Raw genomic sequence first — 26,025 nt, forward strand, 5'->3', positions numbered from 1 at the left:
TTGCCAATACTTAGTCCAGTGTGCCAATGACACCATTCATCAATGGTTCTTATGAAGCATGCAGGATGCCCATCTACTTCCACCAAAGCAACATGGTGTCATCTTTCCTGCTGGAAGAATAATCTATCTAAAAGCAACAACATGAATTTATACTTGCTTATTCCTTTCTTATTTTAAAAAGTAGAATATATGACCCATACCACAAGGGACTTGGGGGGGTTGGGCAAAACTAGCATAATAAAATCAGGAAGCACAGAACAAATGGGTCAAACGTGTACTGAGAAAAATAAAACTTTCAAGAGGGGAAAAAATAAAAGATCAAAAGCATTGAAAGATAAGATCCAAATAAGTGGTTTTAGACTACTTTAACTGAAATCTAATTGATTTAGACCATTTGGTCTAATGATGTAAGAGAGAAAATTATCGACCTAAACCAGTGGTTATTAGCACATTGGAAATACCTGGGGAGCTTTTTAAAATCACAAATGTGTAGATGCCAGATAGCCTCCAGAATAATTAAATCAAAATCTCTGGGATGGGGACCAGGCATCAGGATTTTTTTTAAGTGCTCCTGGGGATTCCAATGAACAGCCCTATTTGGGAACTACTGACTTACTAAACAAAAAGAGATATCAGTTTGTGAGCCACTGTTGTTTCTGCTACAACTGATTCACTGTGCTGCAAAAGGGAATAAGTATCCTAAATTTATATATGAGGAAAGATGATTTAAAAAGTTTGCCTAAGACCACATAGCTCATAGGCAGTAGAGCAGGGGCTCAGAGCCAGGACCCTACACTGACTGACGTTTTGACTAAAAATACACTGACCTCTCTGGGCGAGATCACTGAAGGACCAGCTGAGTGGGGGATGGAAATAAGCCTTCGAGCTGAGGAGAGCTCTGATAATAAATGTTGCTTCATACCCATTAGCACAGTGATTTTCACCATTTAGAAATTTCTTTGAAAAAAAAAAAAAAAGAAATTTCTTTGAGTTATGCCAATGTCATCAAAATACAGAGTTCCCAAATACAATGCAATGGCTACCATAATAATCAATGTTGTTGCTATAGCAACCAACTGTGAACCTGTTACATGGAAAACTCTGTTTTAGTTGTTTTGCATGCATGACTTTGATTCTACTATATCTTGCAAGGTAGATATCAAAATCCCCATTTAACAATTGATGAAAGCAGGTTTATAAAGCTTAAATGACTTTCCCAAAGTCATATAAGCAGTAAATGGTAGAGAGCCACAATATGAACTGGTTGTATGCTTTTTTAATCTTTATACTATGTTCCCCAAAAGAACTAAATATTTTAACATAATTACTCTCAATTGTTAGTAGTTTCATCTTGAACTAATAAAGACATGAGATAGGTGAACTGAAGACATAGGTGGGTTATGGGAGATTTGGTAGTTTTAAAATACACCCGCCAGTTATGTGATACTCCTTCCTTCAAGACAGCTTGATTTTCCTCTTTGACAGTAAGGTGGATTTAGTGACTTTCTTCCAATGAATAGAATATGGAAGAAGTGATGGTATATGAATTTCAAGACTCAGTGATAAAAGGCATCACTCACTGTGGAAAAAGCCAGCTGCCCTAACAAAAGGCCTCTTGCCAAGTGAATGTGAGTGAGTCCTCTTGGAAGCAGGTATCCCAGCCCCTGTCAAGCCTTCACATGACTCTTGCCTCCATCAATAGCTTGACTGCAACCTCCAGAGAGATCCTGAGCCAGAAATACCCAGCTAAGCTACTCTTCAACTCTTGACCCACATAACTGTGAGATAATAAATGTGTATTATTTTAACCCATTAGGTTTTACAGCTGTTATACAGCAATGGATAACTCATACAGAAAAAAAAAATATGGAAGACAAAGAGTAAAGGTCAAGATTATGGGGTTCAATAATCTCAAGCACCCAGAAATACCAGGAGGGCACTGGGTAACTGAATAAGGGCATGGGAATGGGTTGGGATAAAGAAAAATCAAGGGGAGCATGTCATAAAGTGTTTACAGTAACCCTTTTACGAAAGAAAGAAAACAAATACTGGTTTGAGAGTGAATTCATTTTCTGAGATCATTACAGAGTTTGAGAGCACTCCAGATGACCTATTAAAAGGCACCCAAGCACCTAAAGTAATAACTCATCATGCAAAGTCAAGTAGAATGCTTTTCCTATTTTACATAGTTTAATGTATGATGCTATGATGGTCATGATGCTGAGGTCATGATGCTGTGATGCTATTAATCTAGACTGCATTATTCTAAGGCTATTAATAACATATAATATCCCTTTACCTATTTACCTTAAGGCAAATGTTATTTATCTTATTACATCTTGATAAGCAACTGTATCTACTACAAAGAGATACAGATGTTTGAGGTTCAATTTTTCAATTTTCCTTGTTCAGATTTTCAGAATGTCCTGATTCTGTACTCAAGATCCCTCTGAATTCTATATACTATGTCCTAGAGAGTCTGTTAGGGAAGCACTGGGAGATAATAGGATACACTGATTTTGTTCTTGCCAGTAAATCACCTCCCCAGGTAATTGTTCTTATAATAAAAATGCCAACTGGGTGGCAAGTCTCTGCACCAAGAAACTGTTGTACTTTAGCCCTCTTGTGCATTCAGCACAAATTTCAAAATCACAAGAAAGAGGAAAAATAAGATAAACTCCTGCTGAATGAAGGATAGAAGGAGGAAAAGGAAATAATTTAGGGAGATTCTTTGTAATGCACTTCTGGTGTCACAGCTGATGCTATAAAGGGCAGATACTTTGTGTTTCTTTAAGAAAAAATTGATCACACAGGTGACTGACAATCCAATCTCTGTTTGCTCAACTGGAGAATATGACTTTCTTCACTTGATGATCATTGGTAACATCCCTGTTCAAAAATATATAGAATTGTCTATGGCAGGACTTCTCAAAGGTTAACAGAAAGAAGGTTCCCTTATTTTCCTCATGGCCCCTATACTGTCATCCTCTATTCTTCTTTGCCATGAACCAAAGAAGAGAAAGAAGGGAGACAGAAGTGAATTAAAAAGTAGGATTGGTAAGGAGAGGGGGATAGAAATGAATAAAAAAGAAAAAAAATTAAAGCCACAAGTTTTGGAGACAATTGTATAATAGTCTCCTCATCTCCCTGTAGCTAGGCTCCTTAACTTCCATTTAGAAGCTCAAAAATATCACTATGAGAAATCCTGTTGTGATTTCATCAAGGATGGAGTCATGAAAGAAGCTCTGGCAAAATGATCTGTGACTAAACATCAAACCTGTCTTATGGTTGTTTAGTTTTGCAGTCAGGTATTTCACCCCATCCCCAAGTTCAGTCACCATCATGATCATACTCCTGATACTTGGACCCTTCTGTTGAATTCTGTGTTTTAGATCCTCAGAAGCAAGGTACTACCTCACTTTGCCTACATGGCCATCTCCAGTGACTATCAGTGTTTTCCTCATTACCACCTGTTCATGGATTCTCCATCAAAACCTTAAATACCACTTCAGAACCACCTGATTCCCTTTTCTTCTGCCAACACCCTTAACAATCAATAGCCTTAAGAAGTACAAGCAGGTTCACTGGGGAGGGTATGTGCTTTGGTGAGTGCTGTGAAGTGTGTAAACCTGGTGATTCACAGACCTGTACCCCTGGGGATAAAAATATATGTTTATAAAAAATTAAAAATTAATTAAAAAAAAAAGTACAAGCAGGTAGTAGCTAGATTTTACAGAAAAGCCAGGATTCATTGTAATGTCTCAGCCTCTTCCACATTGTATTCCATTTCCTTAATTCCAAATCATATCCTGTTTTACACTACTCATTCCACTATTAAACATCAGGTTATATCCTGAGATACAAAAATTTCCTTAGCTAATGTGAAGAAATGAAATTAAGTGCAAGGCTTCCCTTTACCAGGATATAAACAGGGGAAAGCTTTTCTTCTTCAATCCCTCAACCTTCAAATCCTGAAGCAGACTTATCTTTAAAAAAAAAAAAAAAATGAAGCTACAGTGTCTTAAAAGGGAGACTGATTAATTTATTCACCAGTCCCAAATAATGTTGAGTTGAAAATAGCAATGACATTTCTAAGGGCTGTATTGCATTTTCTAATACAAGGTGATGGATATCTATGGAGTTTCATCAGACTAGGAGGGCTGTCACAGCATTGGCTCTATTTTACACACTCTACTGGCTTGCTACTTAACAATTATGCAATATATATTTGTTCATTCTCCATGTAAAAAGATCAAGATTGACACTTAAGAGTTCATCTCTAGGTGGGAAAGAAATCCTTAGAGAGTCAGGAGAATATAATTTAAAACAAACTTCTGTCTGAAAAATAACTGGTGTTTTTATACTCTCTCTTAAGCAATGCCTTCTTCTTTGAATGATTCTTTTTCAAAATCAGTAGCCTACTAACCCCTCAGCTAAAACAAAAGATCCAGCATTAGAGAAGAAGAATGCAAATGAGTTTCCTGATTGCTTTTGATAAACCCTCATGTACTTTTCTTATCCCAATACAAGAGAGGACACTGATTGCAGGAAAAAAAAAAAAAATTCACATGCCCAAAACTCAACCTCTTCCAATACATCAGGGACCTGAGTTAACGGTCCAACCATGTAAGTTTGAGAAATTGTATTACCTTCTTACTTGTCAGACTCAATATCTTGTCTACAGCTTCTGTTCTCCCCAAATTTTCATAGCTTCAATTCACCAAATTCTTATTTATGAATTCAGTTGGACCTACTTTCTGAACCAACTTTGACTAAGTCTACTACCATGCAAAGAGTCAGAAGAAGAAATCCAAGGAGGAAGACCCAGGAAATTCAATGTATCTCAGGTAGGAAAGTGCTTCACAGGTTTGGGAACAGAAAGGAAGCAATGTGGCTAGAGAGTGATCAAGGTAATAAGAGATGTGTGATAAGAATAAAAATTCTACATCCTCTGAAATCTGTGAACCCATGGCAAAGGGTATTTTACAGATATCATTAAAGTTACAGATCTTGAGATGGGAAAATTACACTGGGTTACACAGGTAGGGCTAATTTGATCTCTCAATTCCTTAAAAGTGGTTTCAGGTTGTAGTCAAAGAGAGATGTGACTATGGAAGAAAGGTTGGCGAGATCGCAGCCTGAAAAGGATAGATGCCCTGTTGCTGGTTCTGAGGTGTAGAGGTCCATGTGCAAAAACTAAAGCGAGGCACCAAGAAACTAAGGCTGCCCCAGGTGACAGCCAGCAAGGAAATAGAGACATTTAGTCCTACAACTCTGTGAATTTGAATTGTGCATCTTCAGCAACAGAAAAGATCCTTCTTTGGAACCTCAACATGAATACAGTCCTCTTGACACCTTGATCTTAGTCCAGTGAGATCCATGCTGGACTTCTGACTTATGAGAACCCTCAGATAATAAACTTGTGTTGTTTTAAGCACTGTGCTTTAAGTATGTGTAGCTTGTAGTAATTTGTTACAGCAACAATATATACCTAATACAAGACAAGGTAACTATGCATGTGCCAAATCGTAGCAAACTGTCCAGGCCATCATAGAGTCTGTTTTTCACAAGTAATGAGGGGTCAATGATGAGTTTTAAGAAGGGAATGATTCTGTTAAAAGGTTACTATGGAAAAGATGTCATGCTCCACATCATGTGTCACCAGGGAAATGCAAATTAAAGCAACAATGAGATACCACTACACACCTGTTAGCATGATCAAAATTCAGAGCACTGAAAATACTAAATAGTGCTAACGATGTGGAGCAACAGGAATGTCCATTCATTGCTGGAGGGAATGCAAAATGGTATAGACTTCGGAAAACTTTGTCAGTTTCTTAAAAAATTAAACATACTCCTTCCATATGATACAATATAGAAATCTCACTCCTTACCTAAAATCATTGAAAACTTACCTCCATGCAAAAACTTCACATGGATTTTATAAATCATTTTATTCATAATTACCTAAACCCAGAAGCAATCAAGATGTTCTTCAGTTGGTAAATGGATAAACTATTGTGCATCCAGACAATGAAATATGATTTTTTAAAGTAATCTCTATACCCAACAGGGGGCATGAGTTCATAACCCCAAGATCAAGAATCACATGTTCTACTGACTGAGCCAACCAGGTACCCCAGACAATGGAATAGTAATGAGTGCTAAAATGAAAAGAGCTACCAGGCCATGGACAGACAGGGAGGAACCTTGAATGTATATTTTCTAGGATACCACAGCTCAAGTGATCACAGGGCACCAAAAGTCCAGATAAAGGAAAAAGCATTAGACTGGCTATTCAGAGGACTGAGTTTTAGTACCAATTCTGCCATTGTCCAACATGTAACAGAGTACACATCACTTCATTTCTCTGACTTCTGTTGATTCATATTTTTGTACATTGTATAATAATCATTAAATTAAAATAACGAGACCTAAATGCTAAAAATTAGTAAAACTACAAGATACTTATCTAATAACAGAAATAATTGCAGCTCCTTTACATTTTGTATTTAAAAAACAAGAATGCCTATTTAAGGAAAGGAGATAAAAAATCCTTAAGTACAATGGCAACTAAAATGGTAACTCAAGATAAAATTGTTTCTGAGGCACTGATCTTTTAATTACAGACAATGTCAAAATGCAATGTGTTCTCTTAGGTTTTGAATCTGTTTCTTGTTTTTCAACAAATTGAAGAAATAAACAGTGATTTTTAAAATAATTATGTAGTGCAATTTTCCTTCAGGAAAACCAATATAGCTTAATTTTCATTAACTGTATTGTAAATCACATTAGTCTTTTGGAAAACATTCAAGGGTACTTTTATTTATAAACCAATAAATGAGAGCTATAATGCATTCATATGGTGCCTGGACACTTGCAAGGGGGCTTCTTATTAATTAGAATTCAACAATGATATTTTTAAATATCATTACAATTTTTAAATGATAAAACCCAACATATCATTCAACCCAGAAACAGTGACATCCGGGTTAAACTGCAGCATTCAGGATGCTAATTAGCTAACCATGACTGTATGTATAATGAAGATATTAAGCTTTCCCTAAGAACATTACAACTTGAAATTCAAATAAGTAATGTTATGGGATAATTGGGAAATATGATTAACTGATTTAAACACTACTGAAAATGCAGCACAATTCTTTTTCAAGAGGCAAGACAAATATATTCTACAGAGAAATACCAAAATCAGAATTTAGCACTTAGTCAAGAAAGGAGGTGACTAAGAGTACATGGGTAACCATTTTGAATAAATCACTTTAAAGCTAGTCACAGTGTGAATGAGGATAATTATATGGCTCTCAACTCTGCTCATGTTTTTTGTTTTTGTTTTTGTTTTTGTTTTTTTTTTCCTCTCTCTCTCTCAATTGCAAGTCCCTTCAGCTGTCATGTTTGGTTGTCTCTTTGAGATGTTACTATACATGGTAACAGATGAATCTGCTCTTCTGTGATTTTTATAAATGATCTTAGCTCACACAGCAAAGCCATTAAGCATAGGTTAGGAAAGGCCTGACCCTTGGGTGCTTGCATACAGTTTTCGATCTTAGAAAAGCTTCACAAAGCTTTATAGGAAGATTTGAGAAGACATCAGGAAATAATTTGAAATTCCAAAGTATCCAAGATGCCCTGTACCTTTTCATTGCTTGCACTAGCTGTGTGCCTAAACAGGAGAATAAACTATTTAACACCCAATAAGAAGGTGTATTTTAATAGGAATAGCTACTTTGGGCCCTTTGGGTTCTTTAAGATTGTTCCAAATAATTGCATGTAACCACCCAAACAACAAAGAGATCATGAATAAGAGGAATTTAATAAAATGACTCTGAAGCATGATTTAATGTGCAAATATTCTAGAGGAGAGAGCCAAGAGAATATTGTAGGCAGCAAAATTTTGAAGTAGAAAACTAGGTAAAGAGAATAAGAAACAAGCATTGTGGAGAAATAAAAATCATAATCAATATGCCTGACAGAAATTCATACTGGTAATGGCAAGATAGCTAAAGAGACTTGTACTTACTAGCTGTTAATAAGTGGGATGATGATAAAGGCAAAGAAGAGCAAACCTCTGGGAGAAGATTAGAGGATTAAGTTTACCCCATCCAAGAAAACTAGGGAAGATCTAATACACTAGAATTTAATACAAGATCAATCATTTTAGTACTGAATAAATACTCTACAATTCTTTTTCTGTAAGGCTACATACTAAGTTCTGATTTGTTGTAGATATTGTCTAAAGAATCATAGCCAATCAAAACTAAGTCCAAAAGGACTCTCTCACAGAGGCAGAAATTAAAAACTGGTAGGTTTCTTGCAGTAGGATTCTATCTTACTCATCCTTATAATCTTTGCATCTAACACTATTGGCAAAGCAGATGTATGTATGCATATATGTCTTATGTATAAATAGCATCATCTACATAGTATTTTTGCAAAATAAATTATAACATAAAGTAAAAAGTTATTGAATGTACTTCGATCATTTCTAGAATGAAATATATATGAATAAAGCAAAATTATTAATTAGGTACTCTGTCCATGAATTTACTAGTTGCTGTCCTATTGTTCTCAAAATAATCTGAGAGGCAATTTATATGTATAGAGATCATTAATAACTTGAACAGTGTTATAAGTAAAGGAGATTGAAAGGAATTCATGACTCAGATACCAGAAACTATATTCTATCCACTTTATCACTCTAAATTAGTGAGATTATCCAGAACCCTGATTTCCTGTGTTTAAGTTATTTCCTATGTCTTCTTTTATGAGTGTTTAGTCTATAAGTTTTACTTCCTTCACCTTTCCCCTCAAAAACAGATAAATATAACACAATGTGTAATTTAAGTTAAAGTTATTTCTACATAGATGGGATCTTTAAAAAGTCATTAAAAAGACAAGAAGGAGCATCTGGGTGGCTCACTCAGGCATGCGACTCTTGGTTTCAGCTCAGGTCATGATCTTGGGGTCTTGAGATTGAGCCCTGCATTGGCTCTGCACTCAGTCAGGAGTACACTTTCCTCCCTCTATCCCTCCCCTTGCTCATGCCACCTCTTTCTCTCTCTAATAAATAAATAAGTATAAAAAACAAACACAAGAAAAAAACATAAAAACACATAAAACAACAGAAACTTAATATAGTATAAACAAAAGATTTTTATAACCAGAAAGTTACATAAATAAGTAGATAATAAAAATAAAACATTTAAAATGCAGGATCTTATTTAGATAGTAACTGAAAAACTATTTAATTTATCTCCATATTTGTGTGGATTTATATTTTAATTAAGACTATCAAAATTATTTTTCTGATAATATTTTTGTTTGTTTCCATCTCATATTTTAATGCAGATTTTTTAAAGCACAATAAACTCAATAAAGAAAGAAAAGGCATAGGATTCAGCAGTTTCTACTTTTTATATATAATTAAAGCCAATTAACTGTGGCATCGAATTTTTAAAATCGTGTTTCCCTTGAAGCAGGTATTTTCAAATACTACATATATATACAGTAGACTTTTCATTTGCAAGATTAGAAAAATGATCAGTGCCTCATTAAATACTGAAAAGAAGAAGAAGAAGAAGAAGAAGAGGAAATTCACAATAAAATTAGAAGTAGTCCAGGGGGAGCAAGATTGTGGAGGAGTAGGAGACCTAATAGATAGTTATCAAACCATTCTGAACACCTACAAAATCAACAGAAGACTGAAGAAAAGAATAGCAGCAATTCTATGAACAGAAAAGCGACCACTTACTGGAAGGTAAGACATGCAGAGAAGTGAATCCAAGGGGATAGATGAGAATATAGACCATGGGGTATGGAGGGGAGGGAGCCTCCATCAGCTGGCTACTGGCAAATGATAGAGCAGTGGAATACAAAATTGGAACGTTTGGAAATCTGCTCCATGGAGGGACATCATTCCATTGGCTAAGTTGGGGATGGAATCTTCACTGGGACAGTTTGCTCTCAGGACCTTCAGGATCACAGAAAGACTGGGGGTGCCTGAAAGTGGCAGAACTCCCAGGTATCTGAGCAGAGAAGCCAGCTGCAAGGACGGAGCTGAGAAATGGGCTCTCAGCTGAGGGTTACCTTAAGCCGTGATCTTAAGCACAGTTGGGCCACTGCTCTTCAAACAAGGACACCACAAGTGGCAGATCTGGGGAATCCCCCCCCCACACACACACACCACCAGAAGGAGCAGTGTGAGAGTGCACTGCAGCAATCAGCTGGGTCTGAAAACTCCAAAGAGGGCCATGCACCAGAGACAGAAAGGCTCAGTCACAGGCCAGGTGAACACGGACCTCAGCTGGAGACCAGGGAGACAGGCATGATTGACTAATTTTCTCTGAGGGCTCACTGAAGACAGGAGCCTGGCACTCTCAGTGCCTCTGGGGCTGCTATTTTCATTCTCTTCCTCCAAGTTGTACAGAAAGTGCTCAGGGAACAAAAGCTACTGAGACGGAACCCAAACTAAGCAGATTACTTAGGCTAGCCCCTAGCAAGGGCGGTGCAATTCCCCCTGGGGAAAAGACACTTGAGACTCACTGCAACAGGATCCTAACCCAGAAGATCAGCAAAAACATCCAGCCAAGGCCAAGTTTACCAATCAATAAGACCCGCTAAACTCCAGCACTAGAAAAATACATGATATAGTATTCATGGATGTTCTTCCATGATTCATTAGTCTTTCCAAGTTAAATTTTTTAATTTTCTTTTTTCTTTTCCTATTTTTTAAAAAATTTTCCTCTTTCCTATTTTAGCCAAGATTCTGTCTCATCAATACTTTTTAAAAAAATCTTTCTTAATTTTCATTTTTATAGTCATATTTTATCCCTTCATTATATTTAACCTTATTTTTGTACATATATGTTTTTCTTTCTTTACAATTGTGGGATACAGTTTATTCTAACAGACCAAAATATACCCTAAATCTAGTGTATGGCTTTGTTCTAGTCTCCCACTTCTTCACATTCTCTCCCTTTTTTTTTTTTAATGTTCTTCTTTCTTTTATTAACCAACTTCCTATCAATCTCTTCTTTAAAATCTTTTTAAATATTCATCCTCACAGTCATATTCCACCCCTTCGTCATATTCACCCCTATTTTTGTATATATATAATTTCTTTTTCTTTAAAATTTTGGGAAGCCATTTCTTCTAACAAAGCAAAATACAACCAAAATCAGTGTGTGGCTCTCTTCTATTCACCAGCCTGATTACATGTGTGTGTGTGTGTGTGTGTGTGTGTGTGTGTGTATTTTTTCCTCCTTTCTTCCCTCACCCCCTGGGTTCAGACCTCTTCCGATTTGGTTAGTGTATATTTTTCTGGGGTTATGGTTACCCTTTTAGCATTTTGTCCTTTCATTCACTTATTCTTCTCTGGACAAAATGACAAAGCAGAAAAAAATAACCCCCCAAAAAAGAATAAGAGGCACTAACTACTGCTAGGGACCTAATCAACAGAGACGTTAGAAAGATGTGGGAACTAGAGCTCAGAATGACGATTATAAAGACAATAGCTGGCCTTGAGAAAAGCACAGAACATACTAGAGAATTCCTTTTTGGAGAAATAAAAGAACTAAAATCTAACCAAGTTGAAATCAAAAAAGCTTTAATTAGATGCAAAAAAAAAAAAAAAATGGAAGCTCCTACTGCTAGGATAAATGAAGCAGAAGAGAGAATTAGTGATATAGAAGACCGAAAGATGGAGAATAAAACAGCTGAGTAAAAGAGAGATAAACAAGTACTAGATCACAAGGGGAGAATTCAAGAGATAAGTGATACCATAAGATGAAAAAAATTAGAATAATTGGGATCCTAGAAAAAGAAGAAAGAGAGAGGGGGCAGAAAGTATATTGGAGCAAATTATAGCAGAAAACTTACCCAATTTGGGGAAGAAAACAGGCGTCAAAATTTAAGAGGCACACCATCAGAAAGGATGAATACCCAACTTTTGTAGCAACATGGACGGGACTGGAAGAGATTATGCTGAGTGAAATAAGTCAAGCAGAGAGAGTCAATTATCATATGGTTTCACTTATTTGTGGAGCATAACAAATAGCATGGAGGACATGGGGACTTAGAGTGGAGAAGGGAGTTGGGGGAAATTGGAAGGGGAGGTGAACCATGAGAGACTATGGACTCTGAAAAACAATCTGAGGGTTTTGAAGGGACGGGGGGTGGGAGGTTGGGGTACCAGGTGGTGGGTATTATAGAGGGCACGGATTGCATGGAGCACGGGGTGTGGTGCAAAAATAATGAATACTGTTATGCTGGAAATAAAAAAAAATAAAAAATAAATTAAATATTAAAAAAAAAAAGAAAAAGAAAAAAAAATAGAAAAAAAAAATAAAAAAAAAAAATTTAAGAGGCACAGAGAATCCCCCCTCAAAATCAATAAAAATAGGTCCATACCCCATCATCTGATAGTAAAACATACAAGTCTCAGAGACAAAGAGAAAATCCTGCAAGCAGCTTGGGACAAGAGGTCTGTAACTAAAAATTGTAAAAAATGTTAGACTGGCAGCATACCTATCCACAGAGACCTGGAAAACCAGAAAGGACTAGCATGATATATTCGGAGCACTAAATGAGAAAAATATACAGCCAAGAATACTATATCAAGTTAGGCTATCACTGAAAATAGAAGGAGAGATAAAAAGTTAGCAGGACAACAAATGATAAAAGAATTTGCAAACACCAAACCAACCCTATAGGAAATATTGAAAGGGGTCCTCTAAGCAAAAGAGAGAGCCTAATGTGACATAGATCAGAAAGGAACAGAGGGAATACACAGTAACAGTCATCTTCCAGGCAATACAATCGCACTAAATTCATATCTTTCAATAGTTACCCTGAATGTAAATGGGCTAAATGCCCCCAATCAAAAGACACAGGGTATCAGAATGGATAAAAAAAAACAAAAAACAAACAAACAAACAAAAAACATCAATATGCTGTCTACAAGAAACTCATTTTAGACCCAAAGACACTTCTAGATTTAAAGCGAGTGGGTAGAAAACAATTGACCATGCTAATGGACATCAAAAAAAAAGCTGGGGTGGCAATCCTTATATCAAGCAAATTAGATTTTAAGCCAAAGACCACAATAAGAGATGAGGAAAGACACTATATCATACTCAAAGGGTCTGTCCAATAAGAAGATCTAACAATTTTAAATATCTATGCCCCTAATGTGGGAGCTGCCAACTGTATAAACTACTTAATAAAAAAAAAATCAAAGAAACACATCAACAATAATACAATAATAGTTGGGGACTTCAACTACACCCCTCACTGAAATGGACAGATCATCCAAGCAAAAGATCAACAAGGAAATAACCCACTGGTCCAGATGGACATCACACATGTATTCAGAACATTCCATCCTAAAGCAACAGAACACACATTCTTCTCTAGTGCATACGGAACATTCTCCAGAATAGATCACATCCTGGATCACAAATCAGGTCTCAACCAGTACCAAAAAACTAGGATCATTACCTGCATATTTTCAGACCACAATGCTGTGAAGCTAGAATTCAATCACAAGAGGAAAGTTGGAAAGAACCCAAATACATGGAGACTAAAGAGCATCCTACTGAAGAATGAATGGGTCAACCAGGAAATTAAAGAATTGAAAAAAATCATGGAAACAAATGATAATGAAAATACAACGGTTCAAAATCTGTGGGACACAGCAAAGACAGTCCTGAGAGGAAAATATATAGCAATACAAGCCTCTGTGTGTGTGTGTGTGTGTGTCTGTGTGTCTGTGTGTATCATATATTATGCAACCATCAAAAAAATCTTGGCATTTGCAAAGGCATGGATGGAACTAAAGGCTATTATGCTAAGCGAAAAAAGTCAATCAGAGAAAGACAATTATCATATGATCTCACTGATAGGAGGAATTTGAGAAATAAGACAGAGAATCATAGGGGAAGGGAGGGAAAAAGGAAACAAAATGAAACCAGAGAGGGAGATAAACCAGAAGAGACTCAATCTCAGGAAGCAAACTGAGGCTTGCTGGATTGAGGCCGGTGCAAGGGATGGGATGGCTGGGTGATAGACAATGGGGAGGGAATATGCTATGGTGAGTGCTGTGAATTGTGTAAGACTGATGAATCACAGACCTGTACCCCTCAAGCAAATAATACATTTTATATGAACTTTTAAAAAGGGGGGGGGAGAGAAAGGGAAAAACCTCATAGAAAAAAGAGATCAGACTTGTGGGCACCAGAGGCAGATAGTGGGGTAGGGGAAGTTGGAGGAAGGCAGTCAAAAGATCAAAACTTCCAGTTCTAAGTAAGTGCTGGAGATGTGACGTACAACATGTTGACTGTAGCCAACACTGTTGTGTGATATATTAGAAAACTGTTAAGACTGTAAATCCTAAGAGCTGTCATCACAAGGAGAATTTTTTTTTCTTTTTTCTTCTTTTCTTTTATTGTATCTATATGAGATGATGGTGTTGGCTAGACCTATTGTGGTCATTATTTCACAAATACATAAATCAGACTATCATCAGCAATGTAAGTCAACTATTTCTCAGTAAAACTGACAAACAAACAAAAAAGAAGTAGTCCAATGAGCAGCCATATATCAATGGAACTACACCATCTCTGAGAGCTGTAGAAGGAAAAGCGAAAGGAAAATTTAAGTGGGGGTGACCTGTTTAGAAGCAAGTATGCTAATGCACGGTCAGAACTAGACTCAGCCTTCTTCTTCAGGCTTAGAAGGGTCTAGAATTGAATATGCTATCTTCAGAGTGATAACTGGTTACTTGGGTTCAAAGGCTCCAAAGCTTTATTATGTGAGACAGGAAGCAAGAGTTGAAGCTCCTACTTATTATCAACCGGCCATATCTTCTGCCTCCTCCAAGACTTCAGGTACCTCATCTGTCAAGCACTGGGTATCAACACATCTTCAACCATGTCCTTAAAGAATATTCAAAAAAATTTTGTGAAGTAGATCAAAATATATTGTCACTAAAATCAAATAATATTTGTTCATTAAGTGGGGGAAAATGTTAGTGATTAAAAAGTTCTTAATATAAAGTGTTCTTTTGTATGTTTTCTTCAACTGTATTAACTCCTTCTGTTTATTTATTTCCTTTTCTGTATTCCAGGAGGGGCAGGCAGTATGATAGAGTCATAAACGCATGGACCCTGGAGTCAGATTGCCTAGATGTGAATCCAGTCCTGCCCATTCACTATCTACAAACCCTGGTAAAGTCACTTAATCTCTTTATGCCTTCTTTTTCTCAATAAGAAATGGAAATAGGATAACTGCTTCCTTACCAGGAAGTCCTGAGAATCAATGGAAGCAATACATATAAAGCACTAGGACAGTGCCTGCTAAGCACTGTCACAATAACAAACAGCAGGAACACGTTTAGTACAAGATACTTATTTTAAAAACCAAATGTAAATATTACATGTTGCTCCACAAAGAGTCCCATGACTTTTAGGTACTTTGTAAAAAGAATGAGGAATATTAATAAATACTGCAAGGATATATTATTTCGGAGAAAAGAAGCAAGGTGTTTAAGCATTTATAGTATGCTACGTTTATCAAAGAAAAGAGAAACAGGAATACACATATAGAGATATATCTATACATATTTTAAAAAGAAAGGAAAGATAAACCAAAAACTAATAAAAATGGTGACATCAGGGACTCCTGGGTGACTCAGTCAGTTAAGCAGCTGCCTTTGGCTCAGGTCAAGATCCCAGGGTCCTGGGATGGAGTCCCACATCAGGCTCCCAGCTGGGAGAGGAGCCTGCTTCTCCCTCTGCCTGCTGCTCTCCCCGCTTGTGCTTTCCCTCTTTCTTTCTCTAACATATAAATAAATAAAATCTTAAAAAAAAAAAAAATGGTGACATCCAGGAAAGAGAGACAAGGTAGAGAAGCTTGAGTTTTCCAAATGTGCCTTACTACTTTGGGGTTTTGACTTTGAAACTACAATAATGTTTTAAATAATCATTAAACAAAGTTAAGTCAAAATAAAAAAATCCACAAAAACAAGGGAATACAGCTGTGTATGAATTGATATATTAACCTTATACATATTATTTTTAAGTAGCATAAACTAAGAACTTTAAGAAACTTTAAATTATTTTTACTAATCACATTGTAAATAATATGACTGTTGTTCTAAAGTTATTCTTAAATTATAGTATGTACAGTCATATGGAACCAAGATTGTTGGTTTAAGAGAAAAGAGCTAAATATGTTAAATGAAAGAAATATAGAAAAAAAAACCCATAAACTGAAATTTGAATCGGAAATATAAACACTTGGAAATAGCCTAGAAACAGTGACCAATTAAGTAGCAATGCAATGAGCTTCACCAGTGGCCAAACTGTAGACTATAAACATTGTTTCCCACAAAAGTTACAAGGTGCCTTAGAGACAGGACTATTTCCTGGTTTGGGCAAAAAATAGAAAAGAAGATCCTGGGACTGCTTGTCCTACCAAAAAGTGAGGATGAGTCAATGCCTACAGGGATCATTTCCAAAGGACTTGGGAAAAAAATTTAAGAGATGCCTGTCTTTCCTTTCGCCACTGTGGCTACAGCCATGAGTATGCTCAGACTTCAGAGGATGCTTGCTTCCAGTGTCCTCCTCTGTGGCAAAAAGAAGAGCTGAAAGGACCTCAATGAGACCAGTGAAATCACCAATGCCAACTCCCGTCAGCATGTCCAGAAATTGATCAAAGATGGGTTGAGCATCTGGAACCCTGCGATGGTCCATTCCCGGGCTCGGTGCCAGAAAAACACTATGGCCTGCCAGAAGGGCAGACATATGGGCATCAGTAAGAGAAAAGCTACTGCCAGTGCTTGAAAGTCTGAGAAGGAGGATGAGAATTCAGTACCTGCTGCTCAGAAGATACTTGGATCTACGAGGATTGACCACTACCTGTACCACAGGCTATACCTGAAAGTGAAGGGTAACATGTTCAAAAACACATGGACTCTCATGGAATACATCCACAAGCTGAAGGCAGACAAGGCTGACAAGAAGCTTCTGGCTGACCAGGCTGAGGCCCACAGAGCTAAGACCAAGCACTGTGAAGAGCAGCTCCAGCCCAAGAAGGAATCATCAAGACTGTTTGAGGAGGAAGATACCAAGAAATAAAATTCCCTCTTTTGTCTATATAGAGTGGCTTCAGCAATTATACAGATTACACATATTCAATAAAACAAATCTTTATCTGCCTCAAAGAAACAAAATTGAAGAGATTTCTATTGGCAAAGATGAGATAAATTCAAAATCATAAAAATAACTGCACTGGATGGAAAAATAACTAATATGAGAAAATTCATGCTGTTATGATACATAAAACAACTCAGTAATCATCTCTAGAGAATTTTAGAGAACTGACATATTATTCTGAAAACTGATATTAAAGTGGGAGAGTCAGGCATTTTTTGCACCTTTTCTATATATGCCTCAACATATACACTTGAGATAGTAAGGCTATTCTTTATAAACGAATCCTAGCCAATAAATGAAAAAGGAATGATAGAATTAGAGTCTTACTGTTTTGCATTATCTCCTGAACAAATAGATTTATATTATAGTTATCAATAACAGATAAACGATCAGGTGAAAAACTGATAAAGAACTAAATTTATAATGGATGAATCAGGCCAATCACCTACAGACTCATAGATCTATCATAATAAAGAGATATTAGATACTGTGAGTTCATTAGTGTGAGTTCATTAGTGTGCAATGGAAGGAATGCAACATCCTAAATTAAGTATTCTTTCCAAAACATCAAATGGGATCTGATTAAACCTCTATGTCTAGATATGTAGCTTATAGAAAATAGGGGTCAGAGGAAATTTTTAAATGATATTATGAAGACACACACAGCAAAATACAGAACATGAGAAATTTTATGAGACAAATAACAGTTTCTTTAACAAATAAAGTACAGGGGAAAATGGAAGGGAGAGTTTATAGTTTAAAGGAAATTTTAGATGTATACTAAGAAAAACACATGCCTTTTGTGTGCATGCATATTGAATTTGATGTTGATTGGTATCTGATTCAAAGCCATCAAATTTTTGCTAACATTTTAAAATTGGATAATATCACAATACTTTTTTGGCAATTTTTTTGTGAGGGCTTATCTTTTAGAGTTACATACAGATGAATCATATGATGTCTGTGATTTGCTTCAAAATGCAGGTAGAGTGATAAGTGGGTATACATAAGTAAAGTTTGGCCATGTGCTAATAATTTTTGACACTGTTATGGTTGTTGGTTACAGGAAAGTTCATTATATTATTCTCTTCACTTTTGTATGTGTTTGGAAATTTACACAATAGGATGTTTTAAGATGAAAACTATTATTAAAGCACAGAATTAAAAACAAAAATTCCTGTTGAAGCTTTTTATCATGTTGCATTGAATTTATACACACATTAACTTAGCCTGTTGAGTCCTCCAATTCAGAAACCACTATATTCTGTTCCTCAGTAGCATTTTTATTGTTATCGTTACTGTTTTGGTCTCTACTTTCATGGTATAGCTTATAGACACCACTTAAGTTTAGTCAGAAATAATTCATAATTTACAAGACTTTTTCTGTTTATCCAGGTTATAAATGGTTCTTTTTCTGTTTTACTAACAATAATCGGTTCAAAAACAAATAGGAAGTAATTTATTTTGTGTATGTATGTTTTTAATTTTCTTGGTTACTCTACTATCTTTCTGGTCCTAATAACTTTTCAATCTAATATCTAATATTTTAATATCTAATTTTCAACCAAATCTAATTTTTTAGATATTTCAGTTGGGCAATCCATAATATACAAATAAAGGATAATTTTTCTCATCTCTTGAAAAAATAGTTGCATCAACTAAATTGAAGGCATTGCTACCCTATCATTTGTTTCCTGAAGTCTGCATTTCAAGAGGTTTTCTATCTTTAAAAACAGAAACCTCTATTAGGCTCCTGCCCAATTTGAAACTCATAAGAATTCATGTTAGAAACTATGTTATTAATATATCTGATGAATTTGTACCATGATTTAAATTTTCAACTCATCCTATCATCAATTATAGTTCAGAGAACACTATCAAAATCTTAAAGCTAAGACTATCTATTGAGATGCCTGAGTGGCTCAGTCCGTTAAGCATCTGCCTTCAGCTCAGGTCATGATCCCAGGATGCAGGGTTAGAGCCCCGCATCTGCATCAGGCTCCTTGCTCAGCAGGGAACATGTTTCTCCCTCTATCTCTCCCGCTTTCTGAAAGATAAATAAATAAAAATCTTTTTAAAAAAAAAGAATATCTATCCCTAGCACATATTAAAACACATTTGCCACTACCACTGGAAGATTACTTAAGAGAAGTCTTCCTTGATTTTTTTTTTTAAGGTGTTATTTATTTATTTGACAGACCGAGTTCACAAGTAGGCAGAGAGGCAGGCAGAGAGAGAGAGAAGCAGGCTTCCTGCTGAGCAGAGAGCCCGATGCAGAGCTCGATCCCAGGACCCTGAGATCATGACCTTTTAACCCACTGAGCCACCCAGGTGCCCCCGTCTTCCTTGATTCTTATGTTCAGATTGATGTAACAAGATGATTATATTAATAAGAACCCAACTTGTTCTTTGTCATAAAGTAGACATGGAGAAGGTTATCAGAGAAACTGACTAAAAATTTTAAAATCTCAAAACATCAACATGAGTTTTGTTTTTTTAACTTTTCTTTTTCCATGAGGGATGCATTTTGTAGAGAAGTCACATTATTATTCCAGAAGACATTATCCTGGCTTCAGTACACATAGCACATCTGGGAATTGTCTGCTTGAAAGCCTTGGACAGAAGCAACTCCAACTGATGGCCTCAAATTGATTGTGATATTGAAAAGTCTGAAAGAAGGTAGTGCATGTCACAGGGCAGGCTGCTTGGCATAAACTGCCTAAGACACCAAATTTTCCCATGGGAAAAGATAAAAAAAATGTGGATCGGAATTCCATATTGATTTTGCATTATGAGATAAAAACTTTTCCCTTCAGGATACCACTTCTCACAATGGCTCTAAGTGCTTTTGCTTCGACCTCAAGTCTCTACCGTGACAATGTGACTCCATGCCAGTTTTTTGCAGCATATAAGCTGCCAGATACAATTATTTCTGACAACAGGTCCACATTTATCTCAGTCAAGTTATGGTAGTTGTGGACAAGAATCTTATCCAAGCTGTCACCGTTGCACCTCATCTGTTTTAACATGGGTTTAGGAAAAAAGGGTAGTGCAGATTTCCAAAGATGCCCTGAAGTGAATTTCTGAAGATACTGACCAATAATTCTTACCTGGTTTTTCATTGACTAATGTTACAGATGTTTGCGCAGAGGTGCAGGCCATGCTGAATACTAGTTAGGTTAAGTTTCATAACTTGTCTAACCCCAATTCTGCTGAGAATAAGCTGACAACTCACAAAATGAATAAGAAAATATTCTCACCACTGCTCTAGCTAAATGCATCAGTCTCTCATTTTTGGTCGTCATTCACCTTTACCACTGCAGTTTCTCTTCACTGGGACTTAATTCAGTTCTCATCCTGCAAGTTGAATCTGGATAGGTGCCATGGCTATGAAGTCATATAGCACCCTGTGCTTCCTCAGGAGAGCACTCACTACCCACATTGCAACAAGTCATTTATCTGTAAGCCATCCTGGATGATGAATACTATGGGTGTAGAAATGTGTTTTCTTTTTTCTTAATACTATCTCCAACACCTAGAATGGGAACTGGCACCAAGTACACACACAGGGGTCAGATTACAAATAGTCCTTTGGGTCAGGCTTCTACAAGTCAGCTTCTAAAGCCAGACTTCCTGACATTTTTGGCAAGCCTTCTCTTTAAAAGCTACAGATATTCCAGTAAAACTTAATGAAAGCCCACTTACGGCAAAAAGTCCCCTGAAATAATACTGTAGGTAAGAAACAGAGTAACCAGCCCCAAATAAAAGAGCTTGTCCCCAAACTACCCCTTCACATTTTGATAACCCCAAATAAGGAGTTGTTTTTCTGTGAATACAAGGTCATTGCCTTCAGACACAAATGAAAGTGTCCTCAGAGTAAAATTTCTTAGGTTGGAAGGGAATGAGGAAGCAATAAAAATTCATCTGCAACACTTCTTAATCAAACAGAAATGGCAAATGGTGAAAAATAAAAACTAGTATTCTGGCTCTTTGACTCAAATTTTGAACATTCATCATACTCAGTACATACAGTCCCCTTACACTTGAGCATATCTTGGGTAACACAGATTTACGAACCAGCAACAGGTATTCCTACCAGGGACACTTCCTTATTATAGAAGTGTCTCCCCCTGAATCATGCTTATTTTTTTTTCCTGTCATGAAACACATATTGCATATGTATTATCTGTGAGTAGGAGATATTTAGAGATGAATGAGATTCCACCACCCCTTAATTTAATGGATATTAAGTTGGAAAAAATTTACATATAAACGATTATAATACAATGTATTTATATGTCATATGTGTACGGTGAATAACCTGAAAGTGCTAATGAGGAAGTTACCAAATCCCTAGAGAAGGTTTTATGGAGAATATAACATTTGAGATATATTTTATAGACAATTTCACCTGATAGATAGTGAGGGAAGGCTATTCTTATAAGAGAGAATAGCATAAACTGTGACTTAAGGCATATTAAAACATGGCTTTTTCAGAGTTAGATGAATACTGTGGTGTGACTGGATCAGGGGTTGCACAGCATATTGAATAGTGAACGGAAATAATGACAAATTGTTGATTTGGACCAAACAGTAAAGGATCTTTGAATCAGGTTTTATTCACTGTCTTTTACAGCTACAATTAGCCTCACCTGAAGCACCTACCAAGACTCATACAATATGGCCCTGCCAACTTCACAATAACCCTGGACCGACCCTCTGTCACATCTTATTAGACTCAGGGTGATTACTTTATTTAAAAACAAGCAGCTCATAAGACAGATCCCAATCTATGGGTTGTCACCGTACAAAAGTATCAACCTGTTCTCTCTAAAATTTTAAACAGAAAGGATTGGAAAAATTAGCTGAATTGGAATGATGCTGAAGGAGTCATGAAGTAGCCTGACAGCATTGAAGATATTATGGCAAGCCAACTCCACAGGAAGCAAACATTACGAATAAGCTAGAGCTTGAGGGTGGAACAGAGGGGAACACAAGAGAGGTGATGCACATGGCAAACAGCAAAGTGCGGGCACTGAAATGAAGCTACTTCCCTTTCCAATAAGGTTCTTGCTCTTCTTGACAGCTGATTATTTGACTTTATCTAATAAAATGAATCAAATTAGAATCTTGTGTGTCATAAGGGTGAATCTGCTGTTTGACCGGAAGTGACAGTGAGCTATTCGAAGGATTTAAGCAGAACAGTAACATAACCAAATCAGTGGTAGTGTTTTAAGGAGAGAGTCAAACCACTCTGGAATTGACCTTCAGGCCATTCCACCAAAGACTCATCAAATCTCAAAAAGAAGGAAGCAAAAATTCTTTTCTCCTTATCTTACCCCTGGCATGGGATAACTTGCTATTTAAAAGATTGTATTAGCCATATAGGAGAGAGACAATGTGCATTAGAATACTAGCTATTTATTTCTTTTTCAGAGCCAATAATTTGCATTTCAGTGACATGAAGGAAGGTGAATCTGAACTATTCGACATCAATAAAGATTGTCCATAAACTAAATTTCCAGTGGTAGAAGGAATTTAAAATAATTGTTTTGCCCGTTTCAAGGAATGTTATATATTCAATTCAAGTTAACAAAAATATGTATAGTTGCCAAAATACTAATAGGGATTGCCTTTGGATGGTAAGAGCATGGTTCTTGTGTTTTATAATTCATATATATTACTTTTATAATGGAAAGAAAATAAACTTAAATAATAGTTCATGACATATTTCATTTCCATCTAACAAAACAGATTTTAAGTTTTAGTTGGTCTGGATAAATGTATCTGAGGCTAGGGAAAAAAGCAATCTATAAACATTTATTTCTCACATGGTATAAAGACTTCGGATTGGTAAAGTCAAAGGAACTAGGTTGCACACAAAGTTCCTATATCCATATCATATATGAAGAAAGCCAGTCACTTCATCTCTCTGGGTTTCAGTTTTCCGATATGTAAAATGTGGTTTAACAAAATCATCTCAAAAGTCTTTCCAATTTATGATTCTTTAATCCTTTATATCATTATTACTTGGTATTACTATAATATTTTCCAAGTTTAACTTGTAAAGCTTATAAGCCACTTGAAATTATACAAAACCTCTCAGGCCTTTAGAAAGTATCCACAGAAAACCTACAAAGCTTAACAGTTAGGACTAATGGCCTAAACATGTGATGACATGTTTAATTATTTTCATTTCTCCAGAGAGAAACCTAGAGTACCTTAGAAGGAAAATCCCAAGATCGAAAGGTATATATACCAAATCAAAAATATTTTCATGATTTTAACTAATACCATAAGGAGAAAAAAGACAGAATTAATGTAGGCTGTTTCCTTTAAGAAAAACTCTGGTCTTGAATACAGCCAATGAATAGAGGGAACAATTTATATAACGGTATGATACCTATTACTAGTTTTTGAATAAATGCACACACTGCGCTATCAGAACCTAGATGTCCATCAACAGAAGAATGGATCAAGAAGATGTGGTATATATACACAATGGAATACTATGCAGCCATCAAAAGAAATGAAATCTTGCCATTTGCGACAACATGGATGGAACTAGAGCGTATCATGCTTAGCGAAATAAGTCAAGCAGAGAAAGACAACTATCATATGATCTCCCTGATATGAGGAAGTGGTGATGCAACATGGGGGCTTAAGTGGGTAGGAGAAGAATAAATGAAACAAGATGGGATTGGGAGGGAGACAAACCATAAGTGACTCTTAATCTCACAAAACAAACTGAGGGTTGCTGGGGGGGAGGGGGTTTGGGAGAAGGGGGTGGGATTATGGACATTGGAGAGGGTATGTGCTTTGGTGAGTGCTGTGAAGTGTGTAAACCTGGTGATTCACAGACCTGTACCCCTGGGGATAAAAATATATGTTTATAAAAAATAAAAAATGAAAAAAAAAAGAAGCACAAAACTCATAAATAAATAGTTGCCATTTGAAATATTATATTTATTTGTAAAGTTCTACTTCCTAGAAATATAAGCACACACACACACACACACACACACACAGCACTCTACCCACACCATATACATATATATCAATTTCAAGTTTTTTTTAATTCTTTACTAATAAGTCACAAACATACATTTGAAAAGATCAAAATATATTTTTTTTAGTTTTTTTTAGTTTGAAAAGTCATTCTAAAGTATAATTGATCATCAAAACCAAAATTTTGACACAAAAAAGTCATATATACTCAGTTCAAAGTATTTTATGTAAATCTCTTTGTTTCATTATAAAATTATAAACTCATTCTTTCGAAGAAACATTCCCACACCCCCATCATCACCTGCCATGCCTGTAATCTGTCATAAGAAATTTATATCTGAAACATGACGTTACGTACTTTTTTGCCCCTTTCCCCTTAAAATTCATGTAATGACAAAAGAAACAAATGAGGATAAAAGGGAGATAAGAATGGATGAATGATTTCTACAAAGTTTTGTAAAACAAAGACTATATTATAAATAAGTAGAGTCAAGAAAGCTACACCTAAGTGCTTCCTAAAGGGGATACTATGTTGTACAACAAAGTCTTCAGAGGCTTCAGAAAGTGGGGTCACTAAAAATATGGGGACTGGTTTAAAGTATCCATGAAGAGTGCCAGATCCCTATCTTCACCCCAAGAAATCAAGAAACAATCTGCTGTGGACCAAATGTTTGTGTTCCCCCTGCCTCCCACCATAAATTCGTATGTTAAAGCAGTAATACCCAAAATAATGGTATTTGGAGGTTGGTAATTCCTTCCCCAAAGGGAGGGAATTAGGTCATGAAGGTGAAATTTTCATGAATGGGGTTAGTGCTCTTATCAGAAGAGACACAAGAGGGGCATCTGGGTGTTCAGTCATTGGGCGCCTGCCTTTGTCTCAGGTCAGGATCCCAGGGCCCTGGGATAGAGTTCTACTTCCGGCTCCCTGCTCTGCAGTAAACCTGCTTCTCCCTCTCCCACTCCCTCTGCTTGTGTTCCCTCTCTCCCTATGTCTCTCTCTGTCAAATAAATAAATCTTTAAAAAATAAAAAAAGAAGAGACACAAGAGAGATGATCTCTCTCCACTGTGTGAGAATACAGCAAGTATGTGTCCATCTGCAAACCAGGAGGAGAAACCTCACCAAGAGTCCAAACATGCTGACACCTTGATCTCAGACTTCCACCCTTCAAAACTATTTCTGTTGTGTGAGCCATCCTGTCTATGATATCTGTTATAGAGTCAGCCTGAGCAGATTAGGGCACTACTTACTACTCATTTCTTCCAGCAGAGAAAAAAAAAATTTTTTTTCTGTAAACCCAAACATGAGAAGCTAGATCAAAGTATATGAGGCAAAGCACTGAAGTTTGGGATTGAAAACAGGAAAATTAAATGAGAATGTACATAATGAACTTGGGGACCTCAGCATCCTTCTCCTGCTTTGTCCCCAAAACACTGGTAGCCCAGCTACAGTGAAGGAGGTTGGGGAACTCCATGGGAAAGTATCTATATTCATGTATCTGAAGATTCCTCAGTGAAAAAGCAAGTTCTTTTTTAAATCTTAGTCCCACAAAAGTGCATAGCCAAAACCCTACCCATTCACAAGGAACTTTCTCTCAGCTTTTAGTGCTTCACTCAATCTGAATAAGAACATGAGAAACTTAACATCTGAATAAAGCTTCCAGCATAAAAGGGACCAAAACAAACTAAATACCTCAGAGGAAATAGTGACATTTCACCAAAAATATAGTACCAAAAGACTCTGTATAATATCTTAGAGTGAAAAAGAGATATCACAGGGATGCCTGG

The 26,025-nt window shown here is 36.3% G+C and overlaps 1 protein-coding gene and 1 pseudogene across 3 annotated transcripts in view; one reads left to right on the forward strand and one right to left on the reverse strand.

Annotated features, from left to right (window-relative positions):
• CTNNA3 (catenin alpha 3) overlaps positions 1 to 26,025 on the reverse strand; it is a 1,797,739-nt gene that overhangs the window by 984,582 nt on the left and 787,132 nt on the right. The gene's annotated exons all lie outside the window — the stretch shown is intronic.
• Positions 16,589 to 17,153, forward strand: LOC116572923 (annotated as a pseudogene).

Source organism: Mustela erminea, chromosome 14 (assembly GCF_009829155.1).
Source record: "Mustela erminea isolate mMusErm1 chromosome 14, mMusErm1.Pri, whole genome shotgun sequence".
NCBI classification, from domain to species: Eukaryota; Metazoa; Chordata; class Mammalia; order Carnivora; family Mustelidae; genus Mustela; species Mustela erminea.